This window comes from Crocuta crocuta, unplaced genomic scaffold (genome assembly GCF_008692635.1).
Source record: "Crocuta crocuta isolate KB4526 unplaced genomic scaffold, BGI_CrCroc_1.0 scaffold70, whole genome shotgun sequence".
Taxonomy (NCBI): domain Eukaryota; kingdom Metazoa; phylum Chordata; class Mammalia; order Carnivora; family Hyaenidae; genus Crocuta; species Crocuta crocuta.
Window position 1 is genome coordinate 13589130 of NW_027528417.1, and position 23780 is coordinate 13612909.

At 40.9% G+C, this 23780-nt stretch overlaps 1 protein-coding gene across 6 annotated transcripts in view; it reads right to left on the reverse strand.

The window, feature by feature from the left end:
- Positions 1-23780, reverse strand: part of LPP (LIM domain containing preferred translocation partner in lipoma) — a 504345-nt gene that overhangs the window by 277736 nt on the left and 202829 nt on the right. The window contains exon 1 of one of the 6 annotated variants that reach the window (XM_077754394.1): positions 13158-13518. The exons of the other annotated variants lie outside the window; for them this stretch is intronic. The gene's annotated coding sequence lies outside the window, so the exon portion shown is untranslated. Of the gene's footprint in view, positions 1-13157; positions 13519-23780 lie in introns of those variants that run through there. 6 annotated transcript variants of the gene reach the window in all.

The following is a 23780-nucleotide window of genomic DNA, read 5'->3' on the forward strand; positions in this document are numbered from 1 at the left end:
TGGCCAATAGACAGAAAGACCCGGATCTGAAATGCAAAAGGCTTGCTGAGACATATTTATATAACGGCATTACAATACTGGTGGTTGACACCACAGAAGTGAGAGTCAACAAATCAAGGACAGGAAGTAGAACAAGAAGAGATTCTAGGAAAGATGCTCTGAACCCCTCATCACCAAAGAAAGCCAACATCTAAAAGGAGGCAGCAGAGGGGCACCTGGGTGGCTCAGTTGGTTAAGTGTCCAACTTCAGCTCAGGTCATGATTTCACAGTTAGTGGGTTCAAACCCCGTATCAGTCTCTCTGGGAGCCTGCTTTAGATCCTCTGTTCCTCTCTCTCTGCTCCTCCCCTGCTTGTGTGCTCTCCATCTCTCAAAAATATATAAACATTTAAGGGAGGCAGCAGAAGAACAGTTAAGGATATCCTTAAAAATGAAATTATTCACAAAACTAGAAAAACCTAGAAAAGTTGGCAAGATGGCCTGAATGTACTGCTGGTTTCAACAGAGCAGGTAGACTAAGTGAAACTCTAGAAAAAAAAAAGCCTACTGAAAGAAAGTCAGCAGTGGGAAGAGGGAGCCATGGAATCAAAGGTGGATACAGAAAGAAATAGAGACTGATGGGGAAATGGAAATGAAGGTCAGAGAGGGCAAAGACATCGAGGAATAATAGAATAAGAGCTCTCTGAGTGAGAGCTGGAAGAATACGGGGTTATGTTCAGAGGGTGTATTGGGTGGTGGTTGTTGTTGTTTTAATGTTATAACTCCTGAACAAAGCAAAGACAAGACCCAAGGTAGAAATCTGGGGNAGCGATATTGGTCAAGGGACAGAGAAGCCAGGCTGTGCGCCCTCAGATCTTCTAAGACGATGAAAGGCATGACCAAGGAGACGGACACAGTGAGCCGTATGTCAAGTGGTTGATGATCAGGGCCAGGGGACTTATGGGATTATGGTAATGTAGAGGAAAATGTGTTTTAGTCAGATGCTTTCAACCTCAAAGCAGCATATAAACATATTAGTAAATTGCAACTCAAATGAAGAATGCAAGAGAAGGGGCACGTTGGTGGCTCAGTCGGTTGAGTGTCTAACTCCTGGTCTCAGCTCAGGTTGTGATCGCACAGTTCATGCACTGACAGTGTGGAGCCTACTTGTGATCCTCTCTCTCTTCATCTCTCTCTACACCTCTTCCACTCATATGCATGCGCTCTCTCTCAAAATAAGTAAGTAGAATTTAAGAAAAAAATAATGCAAGAGAAATGACAATCAATTCCATTGTTTGTTAACTTAGAGTTAACACAAAGGAATGATGTGACACACAATAGCTCTATTTCAGAGCAGGTGGGTGAAGGCTTTTAGGTCTCCACATGCCTAAGGCAGAACACTAGTTTGCCCACATTTATTGTCCTGTGTGTCTATCATAAATTCCAGCCACCATTCCCAAAGAACACACTGGCATTCTCACAAGTCACTCCTTGTGCAACTTTTCTGCTTCCTGCTTCTTAGCTCCAAGTGCCAATGGCTTCTGTGCCTTAGAGTGATCTGTAGGAAATGACTAGTCTTCCATGATGGTCAATTTTGCTAGGTTACAGCCCCCGTTATTCAATCAAATACTAATCTAGGCATGGCTATGAAGGTACTTTGTGGATGTGATTAAACCCCATAATCAACTGACTGTATGGAAGGGCGATTATCCTAAATAATCTGGGCCAGCCAGATTGAAAGTTGGAATGGAAGGCCTTGAGAACAGAGGTGAGGCATCTTTAAAGGAAAACAGATTCTACCTGAGGAAAGCAGTGTCATATCTGTAGCGGAGTTCCAGGCTACCCTTCCTAACTGTCTACCCTTGCATGGTGGATTACTTAGCCAGCCCACACAATCACATAACCTAATTCCTTGCAATAAATCTCTTCGCCTCTACCGGTTCTGATAAAACATTGACTAATATACCTTCTATAGGCATCACCAGCAACACTGGCTGATCTTTGACTTTTGGTAGAAAACAAGCCATTCATAATGGCTGCCAATGTAGCTACATAATTATATGTAGACCATTCTTCCTGAATTATGACTTCCATCCAAAACAAATCTGTATGGTTGCTTCTGAAGGAACACACCTTCCTATGGTAAGCCAGTAACACTAGTAATACATCTCGCTAAGGGTCTTTCAACAAGATAGGGACTTCTTATGTTGTCACATAAGGAGGGGGTAGCAATTCTACAATGCAGAAAGCTAACAATGTCTTAATGCCCTAACTAGAAAAGAATTAAAATCAGGAAGTAGGGAACAAAAAGTGTAATAACTATGGGGGAGAAAACATGGCATAGGTCTATGACAGAGGTCACAGACATTACTACTATGTCAATCCTTTATAGGCTATCTCTGTCTGCAATTATAATAATACATATGCACTTGATTGTTTTTAAAAACTGGGAAAGGCAGGTTCCACTGAGAAAAAACCAATTTCAGTAGCATTACTCTCATGGGAAATATGACAGAATGGTGTTACCCTTGGGTAAAATAGCTGTTGGTACCTTGTTCATTGTATTGCACATAGTATTACAGTTCGTATAAACCACAGTCTGAACCTGAGCCCTTAACTCAATAGGTTCTTTAAGAGTATAGTTAGAACTGGTAATTAAGTTAGACATGGGCTAACCAGAAGTAATATTTTAAAATATATTTTAAAAATGTGATTCTTCTTGTTGTTTTTTAGCCTAGTTTCGTTAACACAGAGATATAATGAACATGTATGAACTTTCTGTGTTGGAATAGTTGAAGCTCAGACTGGCATCCTGATTTTATGTATGATGAATGAAGTTCCAGGGAAGGTAGGTAAGCTTTCCAGTAGCAGGACATTAGGTAGAACCACGTCTAGAAAGCAGGTTTCCCAGATTTTTGCCAGTGTTCTTTCTACTACCCACTGCTGGGCCAGAAAGCTTTAAAACACATTCGCATACACACCTCCGTATCCCTCGCTTTTCCCTGCCCTTAGCAAACCCCCCCGGGATGCTTTTGGCAGGACTCAAAGATTGCTTTGGCAACTCTAACAACATTCCTGGAATCCATTCGCGAATGCTGGTCAGCAAAGCCTGCTCATTCCCTTTTTAGTATTACTCACTCAGTAAAGGTTAAGTGTATGTGAATTATCACAAGTTTATTTTTATTCTCCTACCACCCCCTTTTTTTGGTAAGTGATCATTGACTACCAGGCACAGGAAATACATTTCACTGAATGATTTTCTAAAATCAAAACTCCATCTGGGCTGGAGCTAAGACAGATTTAGGGATGTTCATTTATAACATTAATACCGGCTACACGAAGCCACTGAAAGATAACAGGGGTGGACACAAGGGGTCTTCACCTTTTCCTGAAAGTAATTCCCAGGCTGAGGCTCGGCTACCCTGCTCTCTAATGCGCTTTGTGCAAAAACAGCACAAGCAGCTGTCGATCGCATTGTGACTCAGTGCGCCATGGGGAGAGAGGGCCAGAGGAGGAACTAACTCAGAATTGTAGGCCACATGTCTCAACTAGCAAGTACTCAATGTGGTCTCCTTACTTGGACAGATCAAATTGAAAAAAGGAAAAAAAAAAGTGAGAGGAGGGATGCTAAAGTCAGTCTCCTTAAAGTGAGGACGATCCCCCCTTAAAAAAATTCACAGACACACAAAAACACGGGCTCTCTTCATTCTGGATTAAATTAATATCATAATAGCTAAAATTAGCAGCATAATGCAGACTGATGAGGAAAATGTTACACAAAGAAAAATGTCTAAATAGAGCAGTGGCGGGCCCAAGAGGAAAGATTGAAATCCATACCCACAGCAGACATCTAGAGAGAGAAAATAAAGCACGTAAGCTTGAGATATGAAGACCCAAACTGCAGGCCGCTACAAAGCTAATCAACCAAGACCTTGCAAACGCCTTGAAAAGAAAGGAAGTCATAATGGCCACTGGGAACCATAAAGGTCACTCAACTTGGAAGTGGGTTACTATAACCTACCAGAGTTGTGTTTAAGTGTTTCTCTCTCTCATCAGGACGGTTGGCAAGGAAGGGCAGTTCCACTCATTAAATACTTAAAGTGGTATTAAAAATCATAGTTATACTTTTGTTTTGAGATAGGCTTGAGCACCACAATGATATATGGATGCAGGAACGAGTCATCTCTTCTTGAAAAACTCATTCTGTTTTTCTAACACACTATATTTAAGATGAGGATTGTTTCAGTTTCTATTCTGAAAGATGTTGGGCAATGACAAAAGAAAGAGGGATGGAGGGAGGAAGAGAGAGAGAGAAGGGGAGGAAAGAAGAAGAGAGGAGAGGAGAGGAAGGAAGGAAGGAGAGAGGAAGGGAGGAAAGAGGGAGAGAAAAACTTGTCATTTTTAAATTTGTCCCTATACACATGTACTGATAAAAGGTGCTTCAGATTGCCACATTATTGTACATGTGTATAAATATATACACACATATATTTACACAAATTTATAAAAATATGTACATTATATATGGTTATAAAATATTTATATAAATTACTAACACATGTAAGCAAAAGCGAAGTAGGCTAATTATACAAAGCTTAATATAGACAGAAATATAAGAGAGAAGTAGTATCTCCCATAACCCCCAAAAGAGCTGTTAGTGTATAATCCCTTTAAATGTTTTAAAATATGCAAATGGGGACACCTGGGTGGCTCAGTTTGAGTGTTTGTAAGTTCAAACCCCACCTTGGGCTCTGTGCTGGCAGTGCAGAGTCTGCTTGAGGGTTTTCTGTCTTCCTCTCTCTCTGGCCCTCCCTCCTTCCCTCTCTCTCTCTCTCTCTCAATAAATACATATTAAAAATATGCCTATGTACTTATATGTGCATGAAAATGTGAGTTAATTCAGAAAATATATAGATTTGTATCTAATTATGGAAAATATATAATAGATGTGGATGGTGTTGTTTCCTACTTCACGCAGAGTAAACTATACACACACAAAATTGCAACCATCAAAGAAATAAAAACTGAAGTCGAATTTTTAAATCTAAGACACCACAATTATACGTAAGGAATATCACAGATATTTTCAGATTAAGTGTAGACAAGTAGAAAGTACTGGTAGAGAGAGAGGGGAGAATGTGAGAGAGCCACCCGGAAGAGCGTATCTTACAGTGAGAGGATCACTTTGCAGTTGATCAAATGCTTCTCACTTATTTCTTCACAACTCACTATTTTCACCCACAATTATTGTTCCATGCTTCTCATGGGAAATGGGGCTCAAAGATACCCAATGCATTGGTTAAGGTCACCAACCCAGTAAGTGGTGGGCTAGAAAGAACTTCAGTGAATGTCTTAAAACAGATTACTTCACAGGTGGCAAAGCTAACACAGAATCTACAATGTTCTGTGAAGACGTGTGAATCTCTTGATCATTTTGAATTTCTGCTTCTGGAAATCTGCTCACTGGTGACAGAGATTGCAATAGAAATATCACCTCTTCAGAGGTACCGAAGATCCAGCCCCCTCTCCTCCCTGACTCTTATCACTCTAGACAGGATATGCCTACAATAGTTTTTTCTCAGGCAAAAATAGCTCTGACTTTAGGATTCCAAGAGTTGAGATTCAGTGTTTTTAACCTGCTTTGTTATCTGAGATACAGAAGACTGACCTTGAAGGCACTACAGCACAAAGAAAAGGACGTTGGCCAGCAAACTAGGAACCTGTACTCAAAACTCATCATCACTGGAGAGTCCTGCAAATGAGAGAGTCATCTCTTCTAGCTGTGCTTTTACCCCCTCTACAAAATGGAGCGATAATAGAACTAATGGAAGTAACAAGTAATAGGTGATGTGTCCGCGTGGTACTTGGTACGTGGAAGGAGCTGAGAAAACACCGTACCAGCCTACCAGTCACCATCTCAGGCAGTAAGCTAACAACTAAGATGAAGAATGTCATTTCCTCTATGCTGGTGCATTTGGACTGTACACTGCCTATGGTCATTCAATTCTATTTCAATTCTGTCTATTTCAACGAAGCCTACCAATTGATTTGAACCAAAGCAAATCCTTGGTCCATCAGAAATCTGTAAAGAGCCAAAAAATAAAAAAAAAAAATTAAAAAAAAAAAAAATCAAAGGGCTGTGACTTTTCCTGAACCAACGTTGGGATAAATCAATGGTCTGAAGCGGAATACAAAAATCACTCCACCGGCGGCCAGGAGCCTCAACTGTTCAGATCAGGGCCCTGATCAGGAGACTGCTCTTGCGGGGATGGGAATGGCTATTCAGAGAGCAGAGAGAATTCAGTCAGGCTTCTTTCCACGTGCTTCCACGCATCTCCAGCCACTGCTGAAAGCCAGCGGTCCAGAAAGGTAATCCCAGGTTATCCTCTAAATCTAGTCAATAAACCAAATAACCCATTTGGTTTGGTTTGGTTTGGTTTGGTTTGGTTTGGTTTGGTGGAGTAGAAGAGAATGACCCCAAGTGGTCCTCAGAGGCAAAAACAACTGATGAGAAACCATTTCTCAGCATCCTTCAATCAAGAAGTCCACGTCATCAGCGACGCTAATTTAATAAAACCGGAGTGATGGTGCTATAATTGGATTGCCATTATAGCTAGTGGGTTTCCAGGGTAACTGTGCTCTTGCCACAGATAAAATCCACCTAGCAGCACAAAGATTAAGGGTTTGGGAAAAGTCAGCATCAAATAAGAGGTCAAGAATTCCAGCTGAAGAGGACTATATCCAAAGCAAATTAGTTTAAGTGGACTAAATTCAAAACCCCAGCCCCGCCACGTCTCAGCTGCATGATTTGAGAAAAACACATTTCACTTCTCTGGGCCTCGTTTCTTCTTCTGTGAAATGAGCATAATAATGGTATCTGGCTCCAAAGTTTGTTACAAGGAAAAAACAGGTAATTTGAACAATAACTGGTACATTTTAAACCCTGATTAAATGTTACCGAAAAAGGCGGGGGGCGGGGATATGACAGGTGTCCCTAAACCCAGAGTCTGGAAGCCTAGAAAACTAGGAAAGTAAGTCATATGTTTGTTGGTTGGTTGGCTTACACATGTGGAGGAAGAGTATCCTGAAAGCTGGTGAAGAGAGCTCGAAATGGCTTCTAAAATCTCAGGCTTGTGGTCATGTCATTACTGCCCCCACGGGCCTGACTTCTGGGAATGGGCTGCCTTGTCAGAGGCAATTCGGCGGGTCTTAATTGAGGAGGGACACAGCTTTTCAGGCCACAAATTAAGGATCGGGAAATCATCCCTGTGCAGGGTGTAACAGCTAACTGGAATATTTCATAGCCATAAATACAGCAGGCCCATTTAGCATGTTTCCCCTCAGGGGAAAGACTCAGCCACTGCAAGTCACAGTTACAAAGAAAAAAGGGGAATTTTCCTTTGGAGTGAAAAACAAGACCAGAAACAAAAATGAGCACTTTAAAAAGATTCTTGTACGTATGGATGTCGGGGCATGTGGGGGAGGTGGATAAATTTCATTAGATCTATTACTATTGGGAGAGGGATTTGGAAGGTGAAGAGCAAGAATTATCTTTAGCTGGAAAACCCATCATGTTGGGTCATCTGTCCCCCTCCCCTGACGCCCCCACCCCACCCTCCCCCAAAAGGAAAAATTGAATCGACAAAGAAGAACTGATAACATGAGCCTGGGCTCACACTCGCAAAACAACTTCCAGGTAGCAAACAGCAGCGTGGCGAGAAAGATGAAGTTTGAGAGCAAGAACATGCGTGCACACACACAAAAGTTTCTGTTGTCCTAAGATTAAATGCTGAGGCAGGAAGAGATACTATTCTTGAATCAAGTGAGAAAAGATGGCAAAGCGCGATATTAAAATGCAGCACCCTGGAATAAGTTTGCCTCTATAAAAACTGTTATGTTCTGTATGTGATTTAAATTAATGCCTATATTTGTTGGAGATAAAATTAAAATGAAGATAAACGGTGCCAACATATAGCGTGTTCGCCGGAGCAATAAATAAGGCAGTGAAAGGTACTTTACATTTCAGTCACATGTATCTGAACGGGGAGCTCAAAGCATTTGAGGAACATTTGTTAATTAAATGCTATAATAGGTTCGCGAGGCACTCAGATGGTTCATAGACACGTCTTTCAAAAAGAAGACAGAGAGGTTCAATGACCTGGGGCCCTTCCGGATGTTGATGACGTGGAAGGCCAGGGTGCTAAAGGTGGCAGGCTTTCCAGTTTAGTGGATTCTCTGCCTCGTGGAAGGGCCCAGAACACAGAGCTCTCCTGTCTCCTGACAGACCTCGCATGTCCAGCCTTCTCTATCAACTACCCGAGTGGCAGGCAAGATGATAGTTTTAGCAAGGGAGAAAGGCAATAATTTTATAATAACGCATTAACAACAAATCTCTTCTTCCCCCCTTACCTTGCAAGAGTGTTCCAGGAATGATTAAATACTGTCACATCATTTATCCTCTGCTTGAAAACTTGTCTAAAGTATTGATTCGTGATGTCCTCTCTTTACATTGATCTCTTCAACCCTGTCTTCCACACGTCCTGTCTGAACCTCCCAGCACCCAGCCACTAGTAGCTGGTCACCGGCTTTCTGTTTCCTGAATCCCAATCTTCGTTCCACAAAGCCACAGAACGCAGTGTGAGCTCTGAGGTCTGCTGGATAGGGGGCCAGATTAACTCACAAAGCTAAATCAAGCAAGACTGGGTGTACACTGGTACTTGTGTATGGGTACCTAATAATCTGGGATACTGGATTCACTATAATCTTTGATGTTTACGTATGTGTGAATTCCCCAAATAGAAAGTTCAAAGAAGTCAAAGGGGGAGCTTTCATGGAAACCCAGGCAGCCCGTCATGGAGACAACACTCCTGCCTTGAGCTACTGGGAAAGTGTGCTGGCCAGGGGAGGAGGGCCTCTGGCTTCTGAAGATGAGGCTGTAAATGAAACACAGGAGTCACTTGTTTTTGCAGTTCATCTTGGGCTGCTCCAGGTGAAATTTTAGGGAGTCATAAGGATTGCCTAGTTGACTCCCTTGTTTTCAGAACAAAAAAAATTTCAATTATATTTGTATCTTCCTTTACAATTTCCCAGTTAAAGAAACACATTCAAGTCCGTTAGAGTTTGATACAAATATCAATGCAATAGATGCGGAATCCCTGTTCTGCCTCTTCTCCACGGGTTAGTAGTCTATCTCTTTGTGCCTAGGTTTAACCTGTACCATGGAGATCACAAGCTTGCCTACTTTCATGAGAGCCGAAAGGACTCTGCCTATGTAAAGTACTTACAACAGCACCTGGTACATAGGACACACTCACTGATATTTAACCACTATGATTATTACAGATGCGATAGCCATCAATGCTGCCCTCTGAATTGTTCCTGCTCTCTGCTGTCTGGCACCCTTACAGCTAAGTGGAACCACATGAATCATTGTGGCTGGTGAGTTGTGCATGGAAGGCCACTTGACTTACAGGCTAGAGCACACGTTTGCCAGGTCAAGATCCTCAGAGCTCTTTTACTCTGGGGTGGGGGCCAGCAATGCTTCAGATGTTACCTACTCCACCAGCCTGCAAAGAAGCCCTTCTGACCCACAATGAACAAGTAGCATAAGCAAGAAATGAACCTTTGTTTTAAGCATTGAGATTGTGCTGCCACAGCTTGGACTACCCTACCTGATACCTCTTACTTTGGTTTACAGAGTGCTTTCACTTCTATTATTCAAATTGAACTCTCATAATCAAAAGAAAAGTGAAGCGTTTTGGCAGATGTGAATTTCAGCCCAACTTAGTACAATCTTCCCTGAACGGACGGAGGCAGTCATGCTGATAAAGCTACAAGTCAGGTGCTTGAGACTTCTGGTCAACCCAAGGTGTTCTTTCAATACACACTCCTCCAATTCAGAGACCTTAGGGCTCTTAATTACAACAGCGTACCTACCACATTAATCTTATTCCAAACACTATTTTTTTAATTATTTAAATGTTTTTATTTATTTCTGAGAGAAAGAAAGAGACAGCGTGAGCAGGGCAGGATCAGAGAGAGAGGAGACACAGAATCAGAAACAGGCTCCAGGCTCTGAACTAGCTGTCAGCACAGAGCCCAACGTGGGGCTCGAACCCACAAGCCGTGAGATCATGACCTGAACTGAAGCCAGACACTTAACCGACTGAGCCACCCAGGTGCCCCACCCGAACACTAATTAGAACTGCTAATATTTACTGAGTACTTACTATGATATGCCACCAAAAAGATGCCACTGGTTATAAAATGTACCATCAGTTACTACAGCACCAGAAACAAACCAACTAACAAAAATCCCACTACTACAGAAATGATGATACAGTGTTTCATTATTGCTTAGAATTTTTATTATGTGCCTAAAGAAATGTCTTAAAATTATTTAGACATAGCATTTCTCCTTTGCTGTGTCACCCGTTACTTATATAAAAAGGAAAATTTAAGTGAAAGGAATGGAAGCATTCCTAAAGCTTCTTCTTATTCAGTTTAACTCTTCAAATCACTTTTCAACTGAATATCATGGAATTTCCATTTTCTTTCCCCATCATGCTGTCATCTCTCAGCCAACAAGAGCAATGACCAAAGACACTGGTCTCCAGGATTTTCTTCCAAGTAAGTGTCAATGTACATGTGTGACAATGTCAACCATGCCATAATTGCTATCTCAGTAACAGCAATTTGTCAGAAATGTTCCAGACGTGCATGAATATAGGGCTTGAGTTGACGAGCCTAAGTATGTTGGAGACACAGTACTTTTTACTATCCACATGCAGTGTTGATCTGTTCTTCGTAACAACTGCATGATGTAGGCTAGGTATTATTATAACCATTTTGAAATCAGGAACTGAGGTCTGTCTGGAGATTACTACTCACTGAAGGACACATAGTTAGTGAGAGGAGGATGTAAGGTTTTCCATCTAAGGTAGCTGACATCTTTAGAACAACTGTTCTCAGCAAATATGAGGTCAGGCTTCTCATACCAGCAATTAGATTTGTTTTCTTGTTTTTTGTTTTATGAAAGTGGGGGCACAAGAATTACAAACTCAAAGGAAAGTGTTCAAAGATTTAAGTCTCTTAAAGTTTACACACTGGGCTTCTTATTTTGTTTAAAGCAAACCAAAGGGAAATTGACCCTTGTATTACTGCCAACTCCATTTGATATAAATAGACAATTTAGCAGATGTCTGGGCCTCCTTTAAGTTATCTTGAACTAATTCTTGGTAGGATCTGCAGACAGGCCTATCTTTTGAAAATATTGGGATATATGTGCAGTGAACTCAGACATACAACATCCATATGTACACAAACCTACAGGGGATAAGCTCTTCCAACACACATCTAACCCATATAGTTTTACTGGTGTCTATGTTTCTACATGGGCATTATCTTTGGAAAGGCAAAGAAATCATCACTATTAAATATGAAGACCAAATGTATGCTTGATTCTCATGGAGCATGAAATTAGACTCAATCTATGGCCAGAGGGGAAAGCCTTACTGAACAAGCATAACAGTTGATATTTTTTTAGTAGTTCTTTATCTCCTCTCCTATTTTAAGGACAGTTAGCACAACTGAACAATTACTTAGGAGGTACAATACAGAGCTTTGAGCGTAGCTCTTTATACGCTTATCAAATGAGTATTATAATTTGCTATAATTCTCCCTCCTGATTATATACAGTAGCTATTTTGTTCTCTAAATAATATCTTATACATTTTTTTAGAAGTTGGTTAAATTGCTTAGGAGAATATTAGGCTCAGTTTCTTTGAAGGGTAATATAGTGGGAGTGACTGTATAATTATCTCTACCGGGCTCTCACCCACTATACAATGTCGTCTACTACATCTATTGCTTTCCTGTTGAGAACTCTAGTTAATCCTACTAACGAACACACAGGAAAATGAGGCAGGCGGATTTTATTTTTAACTTGGGACTGGGAGAATAAGAGAAAGAAATACTAAGATTGATCAAATCTGGTGCATTTGCAATTTTTATTTTAAGCCAGTTTAGATGCATGCACTACCAAATAGGTACAGTAATTCAGGCATTACAGCTACTTGTGTACCAGTGTCCTAGCTGGTAATCTCTGCCTGGGACCAACTATCCTCTTAGCCACTCCACAGCTGGGCTTTTTTATGCCTGGCAATTACTACTCTATCCTGGATGGGGAGTTTTATTATATTTTTAATTGATGTGGATTTTATTCTCAAAATGCTAAGCATTCCAAATGCTTCATATATACTAGATTTTTATAAACACTCCAATAGCTTCCAGCAGAAAGAAGTTTAACACTTGTCCTTCAATAAACGCACCAGGGTTTCTAGAAGAATTCCATTTTCCAATGTCGTTCAAGAATGTGTCTATATGTCTGTCTCTCTAAAAGGCACACCGGGAATTCAAGGGTATGGTCTGGGGCAGTCTTACATCTGTGCACATGACCAGTGACTGATGCAGAAACTGGTAACTGTACCCTTCTCTGCCCCAAATTATGAATGGAGAACACTAACTGCATGCAGATATTACCCTTAGATTCGTGAATTTGGCTATCATAGCGCTACTATTCCAAACAAACCATCACTAAACTAAAGTCCTATCCCTTAAAGACATTACCACTAAAGTCGAATTAAAGTGGTTACCATAGAGTTGGAGGTGAGAACAGAGACTGATTACTAATAGGTATGAGATTTCTTTTTGGTGTGAAAGAAATGTTCTAAAATTAGAGTGGGGTAATGGTTACAAAATCATTGAATAGTTGATTTGCAACAAAACAAAACCCTCTGCCCAAACTTCACAAACACAACTCTTGTTAATATTTTTGATTGGGCATTCAGTCATCAACTCAAATGTTCAGGTTGGGAGCTAGACAATATTGGCTAAAATGCCATCTCTGCACCTTGCTAGTTCAGCAAGTTATACCCTCTCTGGGCCACAATCTCATCTGCAAAATGGAGGGAGATGGTACGTCACTTCACTGGGTGGCAAGGAGAATCAAATAGTAACATGGCTAAGTGTTCAATGTCTACTGGTTTTCATCCCATGTGTTTAATTTAATTTTAATTTCTTAATATTGAAAATGATCGTTCACTGCTGCAAGGGGTAATGGACAGGTAGAACTCCTATAAAATACTAGCTAGGAGTAATCTAAACAAACCTGTGGCTTACCTCTGAGTTTCACTCACAATCCAGGGCTCCTCCAATAGAAGAATGTCCAGAATTCTCTTTCTAGAGCACACTTATAATTTCTTCTCTAAAACCCTCAGTACCCCAGTCTTCTCCCAAACTGCTATTCCTGATAGCCCCAGCTGCCAGCACGATGAAGGGTCCAAGGTACAAATTCATTGCACTTCACAGAATCCAAGCTGTCCTTCTGCTCCTCACCAATGTATTCTGTGTACTCTAATCTTTCTCTGTTCCACATACTTCATTCTCCAAGTACTTCCAGTTCCTTACCAAGCTGCAAACACCATTCGTTTACACACATTTATTTCTGCAAATATAGTTCCTTTTGCCTGGACTACTGTAGTCTGTTTCAAAAACTCCTAGATATCCTTTGTGACCTAACTCAAATGTCACATCCTCTACCTGGCCTCACCCTTCTCTGTGACCTCACAGTAAGTCCTACACAGCTCTGTGTAAGCACACATCAAAAGTCCCTCTGCCCTTCAGGGCCAGCAGAAACTATCTTTCTGCTCACACTGCCCCCCATGCTCTAACTCTACAGAGCTATTGTGGTTTACTTAGGTTTTACTTCCATGACTTGGCATATCTTTTCTTCCTCTTCCAGAAGCCCCCTGCCTTTGTTTGCCCTGCACCATCAACCTAGCAGACTCTCATGGGTTTCTCAGGCCCCTTTTTGGAGAGGACCATGGCGTAGAAACCTCCCAAGATATACTAAGACCAGGTTTTCATCATCTGCCCCATGAGTTCTCAGAGTACCCTTTGCTGATCCTGAATATTGGTCTCTAACATCCTATGGACAATTGTCTATTGAGGGACATTCTTTGGGAGGCTAGGTTTTATAGAACTGTTGTCAGGCAAGGTTTTAACTCCAGCACCTAGAAAGTCTTCGGTGTATAGCAGATACTCAATGCATATTTATTGAGTGAATGTGCTGATTATCTCCTTCAGAAATAATTTCAGTCTGTGAATTACACGGTAAGTGAACTATATCTAAAATAAAATCTGTTATAAGAAAACTCTGAGCTGCCAAGTTCACCTCCCAGTTGCTGGAAAAAGGTCTTCCATGCTTGCATTCTTATTACGGAGCCTGGTACACATAAGATGCTCAATTATATCTGCTGAAATTTCATAAAAGTGAAATGTTATGCCAGATTCTGAGCCACTGAACCCTTTCTACAAATGACCAATTTCTATGATGCTACTCAGTAGATAAATTGATAGTGATATTATAAATCATAGAGCTGGAAAATTCACTTATTTCAACATCCACATTTTATAAATAAAAAAGTTGGGCTCAGTAAAAAAGTAAATTATGCATGATTATGCAGACAGGATCCCCAAAGAATACTTCCACACAAATTAATATCATTAAAGGTGTCTGACATAGGAAGATTTATGACATAGCTGAAGCCATATTTAGAGTTATGAGTATGAACTGTGCAAGCACCTAGTACTGGAAATAAAAGTTAGAAATAAATTTGGACATAAATAGATTATGTAGTGTGTGTGTGTGTGTGCGCATACAAACACATCTATATGTGTGATTAGATTAAACAGGTGTTGCTAATCATGAAAAGAGGCATAAATAAACTCTTGGCTTGACATGAGTCATCATTTGATGGGCTATTTCAAGACAGAATTGATATTTCTAAACAGCTGATACCATGAGAGGCAATTCTAAAGAACCACAGAAGTGGAAAATAATCACTAATGATTTCTTTTATGGAACAAATCCATAGACTATGAAGAGTTACAACTTAAAGATTCATAGTATTGGAAATTTCCACTTGGAAGATTTTAAGCCTTTAAAAACCCTCCAAAATCGACACCTAGGAGTAAGTATGTGACTCAACTAGGTATCAGTAACACTGTATGATAATTGGAAAACTTCCTAGGAAAAATCATTTCATATCTCTGTTCTTCAGCATATTCATGTAGGGAAGAAAAGAAAACACTCCATGCACTCACATCTCTCTTCAGAATGCAAGAACTTCCCTGAAGTACCCCCAGAGCACAAGCTTATAAGGTATGGTAAAGAATACCCCAATTCTTTGCTCCTCAGAGACAAAACTCAGCATATGCGATCTGGAGCCTAAAGTCACAACTATTTATCTCTGATCATAGGACTGAAGGTATCTATTCCCATGGTCCACCTTGGCTCACTCCAGTTCTTAAAAGATTCAAGCGTCTTTCTGCTTATGCATTGTTCTGCAGGAGTGAGTTCTCAGTTTCCTGCTGAGGTGCCTTTTCAGAAGTCAGCTCCTCTGAGAAGCATCGCCTGACCCTCCCAAGCATCATTCCAGATACCCCTGTCTACCCCTTTCATTCTATTTCACTGTCTGAATTTGTTTGCTGACTTACTGTATATAACATACTGTTTACGTCCCCCTAGCTTCTCCTCAGGCATTTTAGTTCAGCCAGAGAAAGAAGTTCATCGGCCTTGGTTAGCCCTCAACCCTAGAACCGAAAGTTCACCGGACATAGTAGGACTCAGATGTGACGGATGGAGAACACATAAAACAATCTGAGTTCATAACCTAGATCTGTCACTTACTAGTTGTGAAGTCACTGGTAACTCTTCCAGACCCTATTTACTCGAACAAAGACCAAAAATCCTAAGTGTATCTGTCTCCTACTGCAGATCTCCTGAAGATTAGGAGCAAATATAAACCACAAACATGGTATTCAGACAGTATCACTCTCTAAGACTTATTGTATGCCACGCTCTGTTTTAATAGGCACTTTACACATGCAGTACGATGCCTTTGTCTGTAAGATTCACTATTATGTTTTTACTATGAAGACAGAAGTAGTTGGTGCCAGTTAATCTGTGCCACAATGATTTCTCTTAGTATCGGTGATAGGATGTATTTCCATCTCAAAGAAATTAATGGGAAAAAAAAGTGCTTCACAGACTAGAATACAGTTTTACACATTCAATACTTCTTTAACAATCCTATGAGATAGCTACTATTACCATCTTTGTTTTACTTGTGTGGAAACTGAGGCACAGAGAGGCTAAGCAACCTATTCAAGGTTATGACAGTTTTAATGATAACAAGGAAAGATGAACAGGGACTCATAACGCTCTACAGCTTCAACTCTCTAGAAAGTACCAAGAGTTAGGTTTGCTTCTCTAAACAATACAACGGAACTAGGAAATTCTCCTCCCTGAAGTGTATGGTGCTCTGACTTCTAACAATTCTCATGGCAGAGTATTATGAAAATAAAAGTAGAAAGAGAGCAGTTTTAGACACCGAACTTCCAGTTTTCCTAATTTGCATCCTCTTTGCATTTATATAACTCAGTTTTTACCAGACCAATTTGCACTCATTTAGATTTTGCTTTTAAGTTTTCTTAATCCTTTCGTTTATCTGTTTTCTGTATTCCTAAAGACACAGAAAGCTATTCTGGAGATGATAGTCTATTTGTGTTTAGATCTACTTTCTGCCCTTCTCCACTCCCCACTCTCCTTGCTCTGAGCTTAGTAGGCATTAAATAAATGTTGCTGACTAATTAAAAGCAAAAAAGAGGCCTGATTTGGCAACGTATCTCATGGCATGATATTAAAAAAAAACCCACAACTCAAGCATATATTATCGTTAGCTTCCCGAATATGATTAGCGGCAATCTTGGTGTAATTTACATAAAGAGAGAGCACGGCTTTTTGAGCCAGGCAGACAAACCCAGGAATGTGGTATGTACAGCAATAGGAGGGAAGCTGAAACACAGAAACCACGTCCAGGGATGTGACTGTGATATCACCAAATCCTGATAACTGAATAACTCTTAAAGCTAATGCAAAATATGACACAGATTAGAAAGGCATCATCACCATCAAGGCTCATTTTCCAAACAATGTTCTTTTACATATAAAAGGACTCAAAACACAGAAAAGTTGTTTGTGGAGTCCTGCTCCTCCACGTGACAGTCAAGATATGTGATATTCCAAACCTCCCACGAAATTCTAACATACTTAATATTAGGAAAGGCAATCAAGACATAAGTCCCTTATAATCATGTAAGGGAAGACTGAAAAGAAACACAAGTCTATAATTGTCTAATTGTTTTTCATCCGAGATCTTGGCTAGTTGAGAAGTTACCAAGAATATAAAGTTAAATCTTATTAATCCATTTGCAATCATGTGGAAACTTCTATTAACTACATTATGAAAGCTCCCATTCTCACATAGAGGTTAAGATCTAGTCCAAAACTGCTTTGTCTCTAAAGCCTGGGCATCAGTATATAATCTCCCACCCACACCACCTCTTAGTAGCTGTTAGAAATGACTTGCATTCTGGCCAATAGCTTTGTCCACACCTGGAAAAGTTTGGAAGCTGGTGAGTAAAGGAACTTCCATGTTTTCCAACAATACATTTTTATTTCTATTTGATTCCTCAAATTCTTTCTCCCCAACCCATAAGACACAATATGCACTTGAGAATATATTTATGGACAAATAAAAATACTATTCAGGATTCTGGGACACCTGGGTGGCTTTGTCGGTTAAGCGTCCGACTTTCGCTTAGGTCATGATCTCGCGGTTCGTGGGTTTGAGCCCTGCATTGGGCCCTGTGCTGACTGCCAGCTCGGAGCCTGGAGCCTGTTTCAGAGTCTGTGACTCCCTCTCTCTCTGACCCTCCCCTGCTCACGCTGTCTCTCTCTGTGTCTCCTAGAAATAAATAAAACATTAAAAAAAATACTATTCAGGATTTTAAGAAATCTATTAGAAATACTAGCTTTGCGTGAAGAGAAATAGAATAAGCCCTTTTAAAAGCTATCAAAGCCCTAAAAATATCCCATAATTGCTTTCTAATGGGCACACTGCTTTATTAATTGTTTATCAGACATATGTTCAGTAGGATGCATTTGTGTGTACTGCTAATTCGTCCTAAGGGATGCTGGCATTTTGAAGGAATGTTTACTTGGACAAGAGCTTACTTGCCTGATACACATAGGTTTGTTTGTGTATGAAGGGGCATCTGTGAAGAACCTGGCATTTGATGTTATGGTATAAGCAAAGTAGAAGTGTCCAGGGAGCCAGTTTCTCCTGCAAGGATTTTACTACATGAGTTTTAATCAAACTTCTTTGGCTGTTAGTTTTATAACCTGTAAAAAAGGCAAGTTCAAAAAGTTGTCTTTAGATATCTCAAAGAGTCACTACGGTGTGAACATTACTTGAAATATAAATCTTTACTAATGACAGTGATTTCCTTTATTCATCGTGGTCTTACGGGAAAGTTCCCATGTTAGATGCTAACTAAATTTCACCAAGGCTGCACATCCAAAAGCATTCCTCCTCATGTCCGGATTAGCCAAAATAATGACTTTACAAAATCACTTTAAAATCGGTCAGAGTAGGTACAACTTATTGCATATAAAGGAACAAGGCTGTGACTGATGCTGACCTTGGCAAGCCCACATGAGCTTTTGCTTAAATGTGAACACTAGGAGTAATCACATGGCCCACACTGCCTTTCAGTGAACATAAACCTGGTGAGAGTGCTACCCAACAGTGGTACAGATTTGTTGTTCTTTTGAAACTATAGTGGAAACTAAGTCCTAGCGGAACATAGATCTAGAGCCAAGGACAAAGCAGTAGAAACAGGAGTGGAACAGATCTCTACATTACAGATTTTGTGAACTTGGAAACCTTGGGGGAGAAATCCCATCTCCCACATTCAGGTTCACCCTGACTTCATAACCACTCCTTCCTTCCAACCCCATGTCTTCCTTCCAACCTTCATGTCTACTCCACGATCCCCCCACCCAGCTACATCCCAGACCTCACCTCCGCATATTGCTGCACTTGACTCGCACAGAATATGTCTTCCTGTTAGTCATTTGCCTTTAGCCATCTGGAGTCCCTCCCCCTTTACAATACATCACCTTTGTCAACTCCTTCAGTCCCTAAAGCCCCATTTGGTTATACCAGGCTGGAGGCTGGGCCCACATATCAAGACATTGAGTGCTGCCATCATTAAACATAGGGGAGATGGTCTTTCCCTGCTCTAGAATTTTCCATGGGGAAGGACCCTCCCTGGAGAAGCATTCATAACATATGTTTGTGCCTTACACATTCCTTTCCTGATGAAAAGCGTACTGAGGAGTCAGTCCAGTGACTTAACTGATTGCCAACTTTGAGGATAGAAATAGAGCATGCATCGTTCAGCCCCTTTCCAAGCTCCACTCAGAACTGCTGTCTACAAGAGCATGCTTTTCTCTGCTTTTCCAGACTGCAAACTGTTTGGGGCTTGGGCAGTCCCACCTCAGGAGAGGTCTGCAGGTGGCTGGTGCTGAACACTGTCAGGAGGACAAACCTGTCTAGTAATTTCTCTTGACCTAAAGCCTACACAGTCCCCCAAGGTGTTTTTATCAGTCCCCAGACTGACAGTTTGGTCTCCATCCATCTGACTCCTCCGTTTGTCAGTGGCTTCTGAACATGCGTAGAGAGGAGGGGGGCTGTGTGCTGTGTCCCTTTAAGTCACAGCAATTAACGCTCACCCAGCCTTTCTGCTGACCTTTATAAACTTGCAGTCAGTGGCCATGGTTTTTGGTCTGTTTTTGGTAGCTCTGGCTTGTACATACTCTTGAAAAAGCCATGAAACAGTGCAGACCTGATCATCCAATTTCAAGTGGGCCTCTTTATGAATCTGCTGATTCCATATCCCAAAGGGTGCACCTAAATTTCCTTGGCTTCATGCACTCGTAGGCCCTCTTCTCCACACATAACTCCCCTTCCTTCTTTTGAGAGAGTGAGGTATCGAGCATACCTTTACTCCACTAGTTCCTCTCTTCTCAACAACCTGCCTGTTTCTGTTAATGGAATCGCCTCTCTGTGCAGGGGCAGAGAGAAGAGATGCCCAGTCTCCGTGTGGTGCAAATTCTGCCATTTGTGTTCTTGCTCCTAACCCTCCCGCCCCCTCCAGAACCCAGTTCACTTGTTCACTTCCTTCTCTACACTCTCTAGTATCTTCCATGGCTCCTCCTCCTCGACAACTGTCCCTTCACAGCATCTGAACACAGGTATCCTTTTTATTGGGGGGGCAGTGGGAACTTAGCTGTAGTTCTCTTCTCTGAAGCTATCTTTTTTTTTTTTTTAAAATAGCAAACTTCTTGATAACATAGAAAGAGTAAAGCATAGAGAAGAGTGTAAACTGAGAGAAAGTTCCACCGCTGGTTAGAGCCACGTCAGAACCACAATCAGTGTTTTTGGCATACTTCTGGAGCACATGGACTTGAACGCTAAATCCTCAAAACCTTCCATGTGGCTACGTTAAAACTCCACTGTGAATAGAGGAGCACATAAACAGTGGCGTCTCTACCACATCCACAGCTCTGTTTAAGGTAAGAGCTTCAAAAAGGTGGCTGTTTGCTTTAAAGAAATACATTTCCCACAGCTCTGTACCAGGTAATTCTGAATTCTGGCCACAACTAATTGGATGAGGGACTGAACCTAAACCAGCAACAGGAGATGTGTTGGAGGAAGAATTCCTTCCCAAATTTTACTGGAGAAGAGCCAGCTATAACAACGGACCTTGTTGTTTGGAACATTGGAAGGCAAGGCACAACTGACTGGTAGAATGGAGTAGAAACCGGAGATACTCAGAGTGGAATGAAGAAGCTTCGAGGCAGGAGAGGACATTAGAGAGCGAACATCATAGTGTCCTGTCCAGAAGAAGGCTACATAGGAGCAGCAACTGGAAAGAGAGAGAAAACCTGAGAGCATCTAAGCCCCAGGAATGGAGACCCACTGAATAAGGAAACACTGGGGGTTCACTTTTGATGGGAAGAGGAAATCAGCTATATTATGTCCTCAGTGATATTCCCAGTTTCCATGTGGCTTGGTTGTCTGGCTGTTGACATGGTTTTTGGACTTCGTTCCTTCTCTTTGTACCCTTACCATAAATTTTCATCATCTAAAAATCAACTGAGGTAACTCCAGGCACATCTTGGCTTCCTGCAACCTGAAAGAGCCTAGCTACAAAAGACCCGAGGAGCTATTTCTTTATTTTAAAAGAACTTAGACAAACATGATTCTAACCATACTGGCATATCATGGTTTAAAAAGTAACTAAGCCTGGGCGCCTGGGTGGCTCAGTTGGTTGGGTGTCTGACTCTCAGTTTCAGCTCAGGTCATGATCTCACCAGGTTTGTGAGTTTGAGCCCCACTTTGAGCTCCATGCTGAGTGTGTGGAGGCTGTCTGGGATTCTCTCTGTCCCTCTGTCTCTCTCTCTCTGTCTCACTCCCTCTCTCTGCCCCTCCCCCATCTGCTTGCACACATTTTCTTTCTCAAAAATTAACTGAAAAATTATTAAAAAATAAAAAAAAGAAAAAGAAAAAATAATTAAGTCCTTTAACAGAATGCAAAGGAAAATAGAAGTAGGAGAGAGAGAGACTTTATTTTTCATGTCTGCTTTCAATCTTGTAATGCCATATGGACCATTCAGATTAGCTCTCTTCTCTTCCATGCCACGTGTTCAAATTTTAGCTCCTTTTGTTTACCTCCAGTACAAAACAGCTAGGAAAGTTGGTAAGAGACAGGAGGCTTGGGAGGTAGAGTTAACCCTCTGGACCTCTAGATCATATAGTCAGTCCAGAAGCTTTAATCGTATATCTTCCAAGCATGATTACACAAAACACTTGTTTCTGAACAAAGGATAAGGTAAAGGTAGTTTTCAGCGCGTTGCACTATTTGCATTTTTAATGACAGATTTTTTTTTTATTGTATTAAATACCTTATTCTAGCTGAGTGAAGAGTGTGGCTGTTTTAAGTAAACAAAACTGTCACAAGAATACCTTATTCTTCCTCCATGATGAGTGCCTGTGTCCAAACCACAGAGCCATGGAAAATAACCTTCTTGACATTTATTCTCCGGGCCACAAGTATCTGTTGAGAGAAGTGTCTGCATTGGTCTGAACAACACATCCCCAAGCAACTAAGTGGAAGCTGAGGTTGGTAACACGAGCTAATACGAGGACTCTAAAAACACTGGGGGATGGTGGTTGAAACTTCCTTTGGATAAACCTCAAAAAAAACAACAACAACAACAACAACAACAACAACAAGCAATTCCCATTCTGGATGCCTAATGCTAGATTCACGCAAACACAAAGATACGCATGCAAGGAAACTCATCTTAATATTTACAGTAAAGGAATGCCTCCCCTCAGTGCCCTTCAGTAGAAGAAGCACACGATGGTATGCCCATATTATGGAGTACGAGATAGGTGTTAAAAAAATATGTCAGATCCCCATTTATTGACATGAAAATATCAAGAATCAAAGAGTAAACTGAAGATAATATCATAACATTTCTGTTTAAAATAAATATGACCTTATAATCACACCCATAGCCATGTGTATCTATGTACTGTTAAGAGACTGGAAAGATGCATAACAGACAGACAACACTGATTACAGAAAAAAGTATGAAGTGGGGGGAGGGTGTGAGGCAGAAATAAACAGAGTAGGTAGTAAAAGAACACTTTCAAGTTTTATTCTACATACTCCTGATTGGTGGAATATGTTGTGATTAGCATTTATTCACATAGTCCATACATATGTGTTTTGGTAAAGTTAAGGAACAAGATGCCTCCACTGTACTGCACACGTGTGTGAGTGGTGGGCCAGCACTGATCAGTGGAGGGATTACTAGATTCAAAATCAATAGGACCAAGAATGAGACCCATTTCTGCCACTTTAGAAGTACAATTTGGGGCAACTCACTCAACAGTGTGTGTAATGCTGAGACCATAGTTTCTGGCCAGGCAAACTCACAGACTTGACAGAAGGGTGGAATGAGATGGACGTAAATCCACTCTAAAAGCTGGGAGGCACTCTATAAATCTCAACTACAACTACCATTATTGTTCGTATTGTCTGACCTCTTAAATTTCCTTGGAGAGAAACAGATAAGTTTGTGACAATAGATAATTTGTTTTAAACTCCTCCATCGGAATCATGTTGTTTTATCCCGTCTCCTTTCACTAAGGTCTGGAATTAAAACAAACATCAAATGAGGCCGTAGGATTTTATTTTTTCTGTCACATACTGCTGTCATTAAACACTCTTGAGATGAGTGGGTTTAGTTCAAATAAAACTGCTTCTTTCCCAAACGCAACAAACATGGAGTGGGGAGAAAAGTAAGCCTGCACTTGAATTGTGTTCAGAAGCACCGCACGTTGCATTTCAAGGAGATCCATCTGGCAGGCTGACACCGTAATAAGTTATTTTAATTGTCAGGTCAGTTAGATTACAGATCCAGGCTGTCAATTTTTCCATTGTGGCTTTTTTTTCCCTATTGGTAGCTAATTAAAAAAAAAAAATCTCCTAGTTATTCTGTAGGAGAAAAACTACCTTGTTCCTTCCTGGGAATTTAAGTAGGCAGCAATTCAATGCAACAAGCATTTACTACTGTGTACCAGCCATGGTGGAAATGAGCCTGGGGTTAGAAATTCAAGAACGACTATATAAAAACCCCTGTCTCGTAGAAAGTCCTAGCCAAGAGGGCAGAGAAACTCTTAGAACCCAAAATGATATCCTTAACGGGAGCAAAGGTTCCGGTACACCTGACGTTCCCCATCGTTTTTAAGGAATTCC